Source organism: Salmo salar, chromosome ssa17 (genome assembly GCF_905237065.1).
Source record: "Salmo salar chromosome ssa17, Ssal_v3.1, whole genome shotgun sequence".
In the NCBI taxonomy this organism is placed as follows: domain Eukaryota; kingdom Metazoa; phylum Chordata; class Actinopteri; order Salmoniformes; family Salmonidae; genus Salmo; species Salmo salar.
Genome location: NC_059458.1, coordinates 17064074 through 17077238, shown reverse-complemented (window position 1 = coordinate 17077238; position 13165 = coordinate 17064074). Strand labels below are relative to the sequence as shown.

At 43.3% G+C, this 13165-nt stretch overlaps 1 long non-coding RNA gene across 1 annotated transcript; it reads right to left on the bottom strand.

Moving 5' to 3' along the window:
* Positions 1-10635: 10635 nt before the first annotated feature.
* LOC106575284 (uncharacterized) lies at positions 10636-13165 on the bottom strand. Its single transcript, XR_001321721.2, has 3 exons — positions 12980-13165; positions 11917-12029; positions 10636-11514 (listed from the first exon to the last, which is right to left on the bottom strand). It is a non-coding gene; the product is annotated as an uncharacterized lncRNA (long non-coding RNA).

Sequence of the window (13165 nt, the reverse complement as noted above, 5' to 3'; positions counted from 1 at the left end):
TTCATTATGGATTAAAGTTAACATACAGTGTGTTTCAAACAATCGCAAACTCCAACTTCATTTCAGCAACAGACACATTTCTAAGGAGAACACGTCTTTGAATGTCCTCTGTGGTTAAGTCGGGTCCAGCTCTATGGCCAATTCCCACTAAGTCTGTGTGGATCAATAAGAGAATTCACTCACCTGAGAAAAAACAACATGTGGCTGAAATTCCTAAGATGCCTGCAAACTAGTACATAAATCGTTGTGTGTACGTTCTGTGTGCACACGCGCACGTACATGTCCTTAAGTGTAATAAGAGGCTGTCCTAGCAGACAAAATATACCAATTATCAATTCTGTTTATGTTTATCAAAGCAGGATAAATATTGACTTAGCTGGACCCTACTGTAGATTAACATAGTCTAAGACAAATCCAACATCTTCATTTCTGTTCCGGGGGGCCGGAACTGATTGGATCAGCCCGGAATCGGGTGTCGGACTCGGCCCGGAATCAAAATGAATGACTGCCCAGAATTGACCCAAGTACATCGGGCCGTTTCTGTCTACCGGAATTCAGCCGACTTTGCCGGCATCTTACCAGAATCCCCCCAGAAGCAGCCCGATGCAACTTTAATAAATGTGTACAAATGACCCGATTTAGTCATTTTAAATATTACTATTATACATTTTATACATACCAATTATACCCATCCACAAAAAAACATTTTGTGTCGGAGGAAACACCATACACCTGGTGACCGTGTCAGTGTGCCTGCACCTGGCCCGCCAGGGGAGTCGCTACAGCGCGATGGGACAAGGACATCCCAGCCAGCCAAACCCTCTAACTCAGACGATGCTGGGCAATTATGCATCGCCTCATGGGTTTCCTGGGCACAGCCGACACTGGTCTCGAACCAGCATCTGTAGCAATGCAGTTTGCACTACGATGCAGTCTTAGACCGCTGCGCCACTTGGGAAGCTCCATCCACAAAGTGTTGAATGGTTATCAATTGCTTTGCACAAAGGATCAAAATACAAAAATACTACACAGGACTCTTTCATTTAAATGTTAATTGTATTTTTTGATCACAGAAACAATAAGAAAATATGGAAAAATAAATAATAAAATGTTATTTATCATAATAAGTAATACATTTGGGCCAGATAACTCACACCGGAATCGGCCTGAACTCAATCCCCGCATCCTAGCCATAAGTAATACTGCCGAAGGTGGCCCAAACTCGGGCTACATGACATCGGCCGAGTCTGACTCTCAGCCGAGTGCTCCGACTCTCAGCCGGGAATCGACCCAGATCCACTGTGCTAGCTGGGTCTGGAGGCCCATCCTTATTTGGGCACCGAGGTTGACGTACAGCCTACCGTTGGTGACTTAATTTGAGGTAATGAGGACAATGTGCCCTCTTGGTCCCTTGCCATGGCATTAACCATGGCGTGTGGGTGCGTTTGTGTCCGTGTGTGCATGTGTTTAAAGAGTGGGCGGGGCTCGATAAATGTGTGAATATAATCATAAACATCCCCTTTATGTAGCTAGAGATGAGAAACAGGAACTAGGAGATAAATAACATCATTATTTGTCTTCCAATGGCTCCCTTGTCTCAAGACTTATGTGAAACTTCAATAAACCTCACCAGGGTGGTATACAGCCTGACAGTTAATGAGAAAAATATCTGCTAATGTCCCCTTTTAAAATCTTTCATGCAACACAGCCTCTGTGTGTGTGTGTGTGTGTGTGTGTGTGTGTGTGTGTGTGTGTGTGTGTGTGTGTGTGTGTGTGTGTGTGTGTGTGTGTGTGTGTGTGTGTGTGTGTGTGTGTGTGTGTGTGTGTGTGTGTGTGTGTGTGTGTGTGAAAGCAAAAAAGCAAAAAAACAGCTTCCTCACTGCATATACTCTGCATATACTCTAATAACCATATTCACAGCATAGCCGTGCTGTTCACCTTGACTCTGCATGCACTCCACTACAGCTAGTTCCCGCTCCCATGATTATGGACCAACTTCCTGGATTGGTTACCTTGTGCTGGAGAAATGTGTGTCTGCTGTTGTTGATTCTGCGTTCGTACTGACCTTGACCTGTTTGCATAATCAACGTACCAGAAGACGCTATCGCAGCCGTACCGGCCTTTGCGCTCAAAATGGAAGCTCAGAACAAACACATTCCCTATAAGGTGTTAGGGAGGAGTCATCTCATCATTAACCTTTGAACCCCCCACCAACAGACCCAGGCCCACCGCACGCATGCACACAAACAGCCAAATGCATCCGGAGTATTCTGTGGTTGACCCCTCCTTCTGGCAGAAAACCCCGGATTAATTTGGACACCGTGATGTCATTGTATACAGTTTTCCTAAGGGTTCCCATCTCAAATATAGAAAGTAAAATGTTTTCTTTCTTATGTGTGCGTGACTTACAGCTGGAATCCTTAATGGTGAAACAGCCACGTCCGTTTACGATATTACAACAGCAAAGTACTCCTAGTTCTTGTACTGCAAACAACAAACACAGTTTTTCCCCTCTGACATTATTGTACACTTGATAGAAGAGCACAATATGTATGTACTGCAAAACAAATGTACTATGATGTGCGACGCTCCTCAGCGCAGCAACAAAACTATAACAACGGTGGTGGGGCGGTCAGTGGCGCTGTTTCTCCCTCCTGTGGATTCCAGCCACATGACTCATGGATGGCCTCTGGCGTTGTAGCCCGTTGTATGTATACATTTCAGGAGACCGATAATATACTGTACAATACATGTCTTTCAACACTTGTGTCATCCGAAACAGCCCACACAAGTCTATTTTTTTATGTCTTAGTCAATGAAATAAGATGCTGAGAATGATAACGTCAGACTTGACGCGCGAATGAGAAAGCTATCAACCTTTTGGCTCAAGGGCTCTGGCAAGAGATGATGCATCGAAAAGGAGCCCCTCCCCCAAAAAAGAACGTTTTATGCGTCCCTATACGTCATCGCTTCACTATTGACCATCTCCAGAGGCAGCAGACAGAACCAGGCTGAAACATATTCGACCTAGATGGAGATCAACATGAACACATATCATTGAGCAATGTTTGGGCCAACGATGTAACATCACATTCACTCCTGGGTTCCACTGCTTTAGTTAAAGCTACGGTCTGGGATCTGGGAATCTGTTCAACCAAAACAAGTGGTTCGCTATTCTGCTATACAACAAATCCCAGACTGTAGCTTTACGGGATAAGAAATAGCACACGGGCCCAAACAGCAGATTCAGGCGGATTGATGCCTAATGCTTATTCCTAATTCAGGAAGAGTGTTCTAAGGGAACACATTAGCATTTTGTGGCAGATAGTTTGTGTTATAAATCACACAAACAGTGACTGAGTATCCTGTAAGATTGAATCACCAGTTAGCACTATGGGCTCATGCTCACACAAGGACACGGTAGCATTTGAGGTGAGCAATGCTACAATGAGTTGGCACAATATTTGCCGTCACAGACAAAACACACACCACATGTTCATGTGCACAAACAGACACACATGCACTCATACAATGGAAACAAGGCCCAGTTTTATCCATTGGAAATATACCACATTGAACGTTCCAGTTCCACTCAGCTAGTCCTTCACATATTCCCAAACCAGCATGATCATTCTGCTCATTTTATTATTATCCCAATGATTAGTTGTTGAGGATCTCCACACTGTGTCAATCCGATTGCCAAGAGATATTCTGGAAATAGTTTGTGCGTTAAGCAATCACATGAGACTTTATCCACTGTTATATGTTAACTAAGGCATATATCAACTTCACTTCAGAAAGCATTCATACCCCTTGACTTAATCCACATTGTGATACAGCCTGAATTCAAAATAGATTCAATATATTTTTTTCTCAGCCATCTACACACAACATCCCAAAGTGAAAACATGTTTTTAGAAAATTTAGCAAATGTATTGAAAATGAAATACAGAAATATCTTATTTACATAAGTATTTACAACCCCGAGTCAATACATGTTAGAAACACCTTTGGCAGTGATTACAGCTGTGAGTCTTTCTGGGTAAGTCTCTAAGAGCTTTGCACACCTGGATTGTGATTCTTAAAGCTCTGTCAAGTTTGTTGTTGATCCTTGCTAGACAGCCATTGTCAAGTCTTGCCAAAGATTTTGAAGCAATTTAAGTCAAAACTGTAACTATGCCACAGGAAGATTCAATATCGTCTTGGTAAGCAACTCCAGTGTATATTTGGCCTTGTGTTTTAGGTTATTGTCCTACTGAAAGATTAATTAATCTCCCAGTGTCTGGTGGAAAGCAGACTGAACCAGGTTTAACTCTAGGATTTTGCCTGTGCTTAGCTCTATTAAGTTTATTTTTATCCTAAATAACTCCCTAGTCCTTGCCGATGACAAGCATACCCATAACATGATGCAGCCACCACCATGCTTGAAAATATGAAGAGTGGTACTCAGTGCTGTGTTGTGTTGGATTTGCTCCAAACATAACACTTTGCATTCAGGACATAACATTCATTTCTTTGCCACATTTTTTGCAGTTTTACTTTACTGCCTCATACAGGATGCATGTTTTGGAATATTTTTATTCTGTACAGGCTTCCTTCTTTACACTCTGTCATTTAGGTTAGTATTGTGGAGTAACTACAATGTTGTTGATCCATCCTCAGTTTTCTCCTATGACCGCCACTAAACTCTGTAACTGTTTTAAAGTCACCATTGGCCTAATGGTGAAATCCCAGAGCGGTTTCCTTCCTCTCTGGCAACTGAGTTAGGAAGGACACTTGTATCTTTGTAGTGACTGGGTGTATTGATACACCATCCAAAGTGTAATTAATAACTTCACCATGTTCAAAGGGATATTCAATGTCAGCTTTCTTTTTTTAACCATCTACCAATAGGTGCAATTATTTGCGAGGCACTGGAAAACCTCCCTGGTCTTTGTGGTTGTATCTGTGTTTGAAATTCACTGCTCGACTGAATGTTCTTACAGATAATTGTATGTGTGGGGTACATAGACGAGGTAGTCATTAAAAAATCATGTTCAACACTATTGCACACAGAGGGAGTCCATGCAAAGTATTATGTGACTTGTTAGACTTTTTTTAACTCCTGAACTTATTTAGGCTTGCTTTAACAAAGGGGTTGAATACTTATTGACTCAAGACATTTCAGGTTTTAATTTTTTATTAATTTGTAAACATTTCAAAAAACAGAATTCCACTTTGACCATTTAGGGTATTGTGTATAGGCCAGTGACACAACATCTAAATTTAAACCATTTGAAATGCAGGCTGTAACACAACAGCATTTACAAAAAGTCAAGGGGTTTGAATACTTTCTGAAGCCACTGTATACAATGTTGCTTTGATTAATGCATAACCCAAAGGTAGACATGACACGAGGGCTGGTAATTAACCAGAGCTCTCTCTCTCTATCCTTCTCAGGCCCTACTGTGACATCATCATTAATACTGTGACTCCCCCAGTCTCACTGCAAACCCAACACCAGACACACAGTCTCACAGAGACAGAGCCAAATCTGAAAGTGAAGAGAGCTGCATTGTCTCAGAGGGAGAAGAAGTTGAAAAATGGCTCAGATATCTCTGTGGTTTGATGCATTAACAGACACACGCATGCATGGGGGCGCACACAGGCACACACTTGTTTTTAGCGTGTCGAGCAGAGTTTCCTGCTCTGTGGAAATGCCATCGCTGTCACTCACTGCAGTTATAAAGAGAGATTGTCCATGTTCACACCTCCCTCCTCTTAACGAGGAGTGGAGGAACAACGCAGGCAGGTAGATGCTGCTATAGGTGACTGCAGAACATCAGACTGGATCAGATACACACGTTTACATGCAGAGGCACAGACATACTGATATAGAAGGACAGACAGACATTGGGGGGGGGGTCAACATCTTTGAGTCGATAACTACTGTCAGCAGCAGCAGCTAGCCACTTCATCAAACCACCCTGAGTCGATCTGCAATGGGTGGACTGATGCTGTGCTTAGCCGCGCTGTCCAAGCAGTGCCCATCGATTTCCCCTCAACTTCGGCTAATGCATTACAGTACAGACATGGAATGGAGAACAGTCAACACCACTAGCCATCATTGATCTCCAGTCTACTGAGGCTAGTCTAATAGAGTAGGGTGTAGACTACAGGAGTGCTGTCCACAGTTTGGCAGCAATCTCTTTACTTTAGCCAACTATGTAGTGCTACACCCTTTTCTCCTGCACACACAGCGCATAGATACGAGGGCAGACCCATTTCTCCCCGACTTATTCTGCAGAGACAAGCATTGACACGCCTTTCTTTCTTGGGGCAGGGCAGAGAAAACAGAAAATATCTCTTATCTATGATCTCAGAGCCAAGCCAAGATACAACTGATTGCAGAGATGAAGATGTCGGTCATGGCTCCTGCTTAAGGACAGGACATGGTTTTAGAAATTACATGAAATTTGATGAGGAAGACACAGACAACCAATGACACGGTGACAGATGAGAGATTGATAAGAGATCGTTTCAAGTAGCAAAGCAACAAGGGTAATAAATGCTGACAAGAGTAAAGCCACAATTTCCCAACTGCATTATTAGGGATAGTACAATCCTGCCTCAATTTTTTGGTGTTAACTCACATTATGGGAATACCTATCACCTGGCAAGACAGGGATTCCTGACAGATCCCTGCAGTATGCCTCCGGTGATGCGTTGGGATGACCGCACCACCCCCTGGAGAGCCCTACAGTTGCGGATGGTGCAATTGCCGTACCAGACAGTGATACATCCCGACAGGATGCTCTCAATGGTGCATCAGTAGAAGTTTGTGAGGGTCTTAGGGGCCAAGCAAAATTTCTTCAGCCTCTTGTCTGTGTGGTTGTCAGTGATGTGCACGCTGAGGAACTTGAAGCTTTTGACCCTCTCCACTGGGATCTCACCTTTTCCCTGTAGGCTGTCTGATCGTTGTTGGTAATCAGGCCTACCACTGTTGTGTCGTGAGAAAACTTGATGACTGAGTTGGGTGAACAGGGTGTACAGGACGGGGCTGAGCACTCACCCCTGTGGGAGTGTTGTTGCCTACCTTCCTGTCAGGAAGTCCAGGACCCAGTTGCACAGGGAGGGGTTCAGACCCAGAGACCTGAGATAAGTGATGAGCTTGGAGGGCACTATGGTGTTGAAGGCTTAGCTGTAGTTGATGAACTACATTGATGAACTACATAGGTATTCCTCTTGTCCAGGTAGGATAGGGCAGTTTGCAGTGCAATGGCGATTAGTTCATCCGTGGATCTGTTGGGGCGATATGCAAATTGTAGTGGGTCTAGGGTGTCAGGTAAGGTGGAGGTGATATGATCCTTAACTAGCTTCTTAAAGCACTTCATGATGACAGAAGTGAGTGCTACGGGGCAACAGTCATTTAGTTTAGTTGCCTTTGCTTTCTTGGGTACAGGAACAATAGAGTGGGGACAACAAACTGGGATATGGAGAGATTGAATATGTCCATAAACACTCCAGCCAGCTGGTCTGCACATGCTCTGAGGACGTAGCTTGGGATGCTGTCTCGGCCGTCAGCCCTGCGAGGGTTAACACGCTTAAATGACTTACGTCGGCCACAGAGAACAAGAGCACACAGTCCTCGTGAGCATCGAGGGCCCTCTTCGGCGGCTCAATGTTGTTTTCCTCGAAGCGGAAGCGGGTGTGTAACTCGTCCGGGTGCAAGGCATCGGTCTCCGCGACGTGGCTGGTTTTCCCTTTATAATCCGTGATTGTCTGGAGTCCCTGCCACACACGTCTTGTGTTGTCTTTGGGAAGAAAGAAATCAAGCATCCATGAACAATCATTGGAAGATTGAAAACAGATTGTTTGTTATTTTTCATTATCTCAATGGAGCATATCAATGGTCTTAAACTAGTAAACACAAATCAGCCAAATGTTTCACAATGATATGGCATAGTTGAACACATTTTATTGCACACCATCTACAATCATCTTCCGTAGCCTACGTACCATCTACAGTCCCCAATAAGTAGCTATGCCTACCTATGACACAACAACACTGCTCTTGAGAGCAGCCGGTGCTGTTCGCTTGTGCTGCCGAGCATCGACACCCACTCTCAAACCCATCTTCATTTATCTATTTAGTGCCCAGCGCCCCAGACGTTAAAGAGCACTGACCCTGTGCAACCGCCTGTGAAGAGCTAACCGGCCTCCCGTTGACCTCTGCAGGGTATGTCTGCAGTCAGGGAAGGAATGATTGTACAGGGACCATTAATCATTCTATCAATCCATCAATGAATATGGCCATCGCTCTATCTGTGCCCAGTTTCAAACAATAGATGACTTCTGTGGAACTGGACCCATGGAGGCGGTCACAGATTTAAAAATCCACAGTGGAGAGAGGGATGAATTTAAGAGATGGAATGAGCTCATTCTAGATGGGTGCCATAAATGTTTGTCTGTGTATTTCTTTCTCACACAACTCCTTAAATGAACAATATGGGATATTTCCTGCTGTTCAATGATCATTTCAATGAATGATATAGGACTACCCTACCCATTGACTGCCATTGGAATGAAACGCAAAGTCCAGATTGTGGCTTTAAGATGGGTAGAAATAACAATAAAGGTTTTTCTATTTAGACTGCAAACCCAGGGAAAGTGCTTGGTAGGACACTGCAATCATCCACGACAAGCATCAGAGTAATAAACCAGGAAGTGACTCAGCAGCAGTTCCATGCAGCAGTTACCATGGGTTACGGGGTAGGTCATCCCGGCCCCATCCTCGGTCCTCAGACACCCCGGTGACACATCTGACCCAATGTACAGCCCTGTCCTCTTCCCGCCCCCACCTCATTATGCATGCCCAAATGCACATAGGCATATCACATATGCACATACTAAGACATAAAATATGAGTCACCACACTATTGGATTGCTAATATTATTTAGAGATTATTACACAGTACATTCATCTTGGTAAATAACATCCTTCAATACGGTCTGTCAGTTGCTGACTACGAACAAGAGAGAGAGAGAGAGAGAGATAGAGACAGAGACACACAGAGAGAGAGAGACACACACACAGAGAGAGAGAGAGAGAGAGAGAGAGAGAGAGTTAGTTAGTTATGGGGTTAATCCAGGGAGGTCACGGTGCCCGTGCATGTGAGCAGCGTGAGGCGCGAGAATGAGGCTGTGGCCCTGGCCTACTCTCTCGGACTGTCTCAGGAGTCCTCAGCCTTGTCCAGCCCGGGCAGCAGATGAATGCCTTATTAAGAGTAACTGATTTAACATCAATCCACTTACACTGACGTGTGATTAACCTACTGTTAGGTCTTGTACATCTTTTTTGGACACCGCAGGCTGGAATGAGAACTGGATTGAAATCCTTATACAGTACTCAGTGTTCTTTTGTCTTTTCACCAGCACATGGCCGATGGACAGAAATGTCAACAGAGTAGACTGCAGTATTCGTCTCAAGATTTCATTATTTTCAGTCATCGTAATTGATTGCTGTCGCAAAATACAGTATGAGCAGTGTCATCATTAAAAGCCCAATCCGCAACTTGTCTTTTTTATATTGATAAGGACGTGAAGTGAAACAGCCCTGGCTTGTGTACGGATGGAGGTGAGTATGTTTGTCATCGGTCTGTCCATTTCCAGGAAGTGGAGTGTCTGATGTCATGATAATACCATTAGGCTTTGCAGGTGAACACTAATTCAAGCTGAAGGGAGTCGGGCTGAATAAATCCCCAACTTAGAGAGGCAACACCCTATTGACCACACCGAGGACAAAGAACTGCTAACTCATACAAAACCTAATTCAGAGGTGAATCTTACTCATGTTTATTATGCGCTTACTTCATTTCTTTGAACGTTTGAGATAAAGTCTTCTGTCAAGAGTTTATATCTACACTGTGCCATTGAAATGTGTACATCCGTACATTTGTTCACATGGCTTTACAAACAAATACTCTATGAATCAATGTGTATTTCATGAATAACAGTAGATATGAATGCACCCACTCCTTTTTCACTCAACTCTAAGTGCCTACAGTGCCTGAGCTGATACTGAATGTGTGATAATCAATGCTGAGTCAGATCTTATTCCCCAATAAATATGGGATAAAAGGCCTTAATCATCAACGTGCCCGTGGATCTTTCTGGAAATAGAGTACTGCATTGTTCATTGAAATGTCCTGGATACGACTTTAAAAAGGAAAGATCTACTCAAAATCTCTCTTTAAAAAAATATTAACTAGTCCCCTGTTGATACAGTCCCAAAATGTTTTGCATGTCAGTTTTCAAGATATAGGATTTTCAGGAAGCAAAGTATCACCTGCCACATCATCATGATGTTGCGTGTTGAAAACTTGACTGCTGACATGCAAAGAAATGTGGGACTGTATCAACAGTGGACTAATGTGTTAAATACCCAAAGATATTACCGTTTTTGAGTGGATTTTCCCAGTGCAAACAGCCTCATCGCCTTGCAGGTTCAAGGGTCATGTAGAGTATGAAATGTGGGTTACCATCGGCAGACCAGAGTATTGGCCTTAGTTGACAAATACAGAACGTGGGTGGTCCACCAAGTATGCATCCCTCAATGTTAAAAAATGTATGGATAATAAGCATGTCGCAAGTCACTTCATAGAAACACTTTTTTATTACAACATTTCACTGTTTCCATTCTTGGTAAAGGTATGTGGCAGATTAACATGACCGTTGGGACTTTAGAAAACTCCAAATAATTTGATCGAAGCAGAACACATGGAATTAATTTCCAGTAATAATATTTTTTTCCTTACAATATTAAACAATTCAGAGACAGGGTGCAACACAAAAAGCTATCCCAAATCACATCGCTAAAAAAGGTCAACGTACAATAACGCTTTAAAAACATCAATGTAAATAAAATCCACACGAGTATCTTCGAAGACTAGATGGATTCTGTTTTTTCATCCTTGGTTCGATAAAAAAATATCTGACAGAAAACTTGTATTAACCGATGGGTATGTTAATCATATTACCAGCGTAAAAACAAAAAAAGGTTGTGCATTTTCCCCGAAAAGGAAATGAAAAAAAAGCCGGACATGGTTGGGGCGTGTGTTACCAGGTCGACAAGAGGCCACACAGGAAATTGGATGTCGAACGAGGGATGTAACTTCCTAGATCCAATACCACGCCCCCATCCTGTAGCCCTCTCTACCCCGTATCGATGTTTGGACACCACACCCCACACCTTTGGGCCCCATCCACCATACCGCCCCTGGTTGGTTGGTAGTACTTCCTCATTCCTGGCCTGGCTAGGGCCTGCTCCTCTATTGGTGGAGGGGCGGGGTCAGCGCCTGGACATGGATGGTCATCCATCGCAGTGCAGCTTTGTGTTGTTGGTGGGGGTTTTTCTTGACAAGTTATACAGCTAAAAAGAAGTGAGTGAAAAGAAGGCAATGGAGGAGGAGGGGGTGTACAGTGCATGATGGAGGGATGGTCTTCACGATGACGCCTGCTTCTCCTGTTCAATGGCTGGGGACAGAGAGAGAGACAAAATAACAGTGATGAGAATCTCAACACCCTTGAGGCGTAAATGGGTCTTTCACTTAGCCTAGGCCTATCATGTCTTCTGTAGCATAGCCTAGACCCAAAATGTTAGCGTTGAAAAGGTAGGATTATATTCTATAGCAGTACCAGTAGGCCTACAGTACAGTAGCCTTCTTATGATGCATCCCACTGGGCACTGATGTCAATGCAACTTCTATTCCACATTGGCTCAAGGAATTTCATTGAAATTATGTGGAATCAACGTTGATTCAACCGGTGTGTGCCCAGTGGGTTAAGTCTATTCAATAACAAAAACTCATTTTAAAATATAGTATTCATGTGTCATATCATAATATCAGACTATTGTATAAATGTCTGTATCCTTACTTTCTTTAGTCGGCAGCGGATTCTTCTCCTGCGTTTCGGTCTTTTTCAGCTTGGTCTTGTCGAAGCTGGCGACCTCCTCGAGATTTGGCTTGTCAGACATGATTGCGAAGTGTCTGTCAAAACGAGAAGCATTCTTTTAATTCAAAATATGCGCAGACAGCACTGCAGCCACAATAGCTTTTCCTCAAGTGCGCAACTAGCGACGTGACCAAAACGTGTAAGTGGTGCGCCTGCATTCTTTTGTTCGCCTCAAGCAGAGCCTGGTGCAATTTGCCTCACATCCCGTTACCCAATTCAGGGACCATGTCACAGACAGGGGCACAAAACCGCACCCCACAATGAATGGCGCCTAATATTCCCCAAAATGTACATTTACATAACAATAAGCGTTCCCATGCTGAGAACGGCCGAAAAGAGAAAAAGCGGTTGGCCACACATAACCAACCATGCGTTCACATCAACGGCTAAAGTATAAAGATACAGTATATTAAATCTATTTATTTTTTAAAATATTTGTCTTCAATGCTGATCAGACTTTAATTCCACGTGTATGGTCTAAGACTCGCCTCTCCCTTGGGCAGCGCAATCTGGAGAACCACCGCCCAGATCCGCTTTATCTTCGAAGATAGGCTTCCCAAATTGTACCCCAATTCCCTCAAATTGGCACATTCATAACTATACGTGTCACAACATACTATCTAAAGGCACATTTCAAATGTTATTACGCATGATTTAGACAATTGACCGTAGCCTATCACCACCACAAATAATCTGAACAAAGGATATGGATAGATATGGCTAGTGTTACACAGCGAAACTCAATTAGAACACATATCCATTCGTTTCTATTTACTAGTTAGATGTTTCTTTCAACAAAAAAATAGGTATACATCTGAACATCTTTATAGTCGCATCTTTTGTCCTTGGCATGGTACAGGTTAGAATGTTCTCGCAAGGATAAATTCAGGTTAGTTACACTATTCTGGCAGCATTTCAGCAGATATTAGTTATCCTACTTTTGTATAAGCAATACCATAAAGTTAATACGAATATCAGTGCTTACCAAAGTTGGACTGATTGACTAGTTGTACTTCTCCAGGCTTTGCGTTGCAGCAATGTGTCGCGCCCTTGCGCAAGCATAGGAGATATACTGGGCAATATGCAAATGAGAGTCTGACGTGACGACACAGCTCCCATCCCAGAACGATTTGGAAATGAAATACACGGTATATTAAAATTAGATTACATT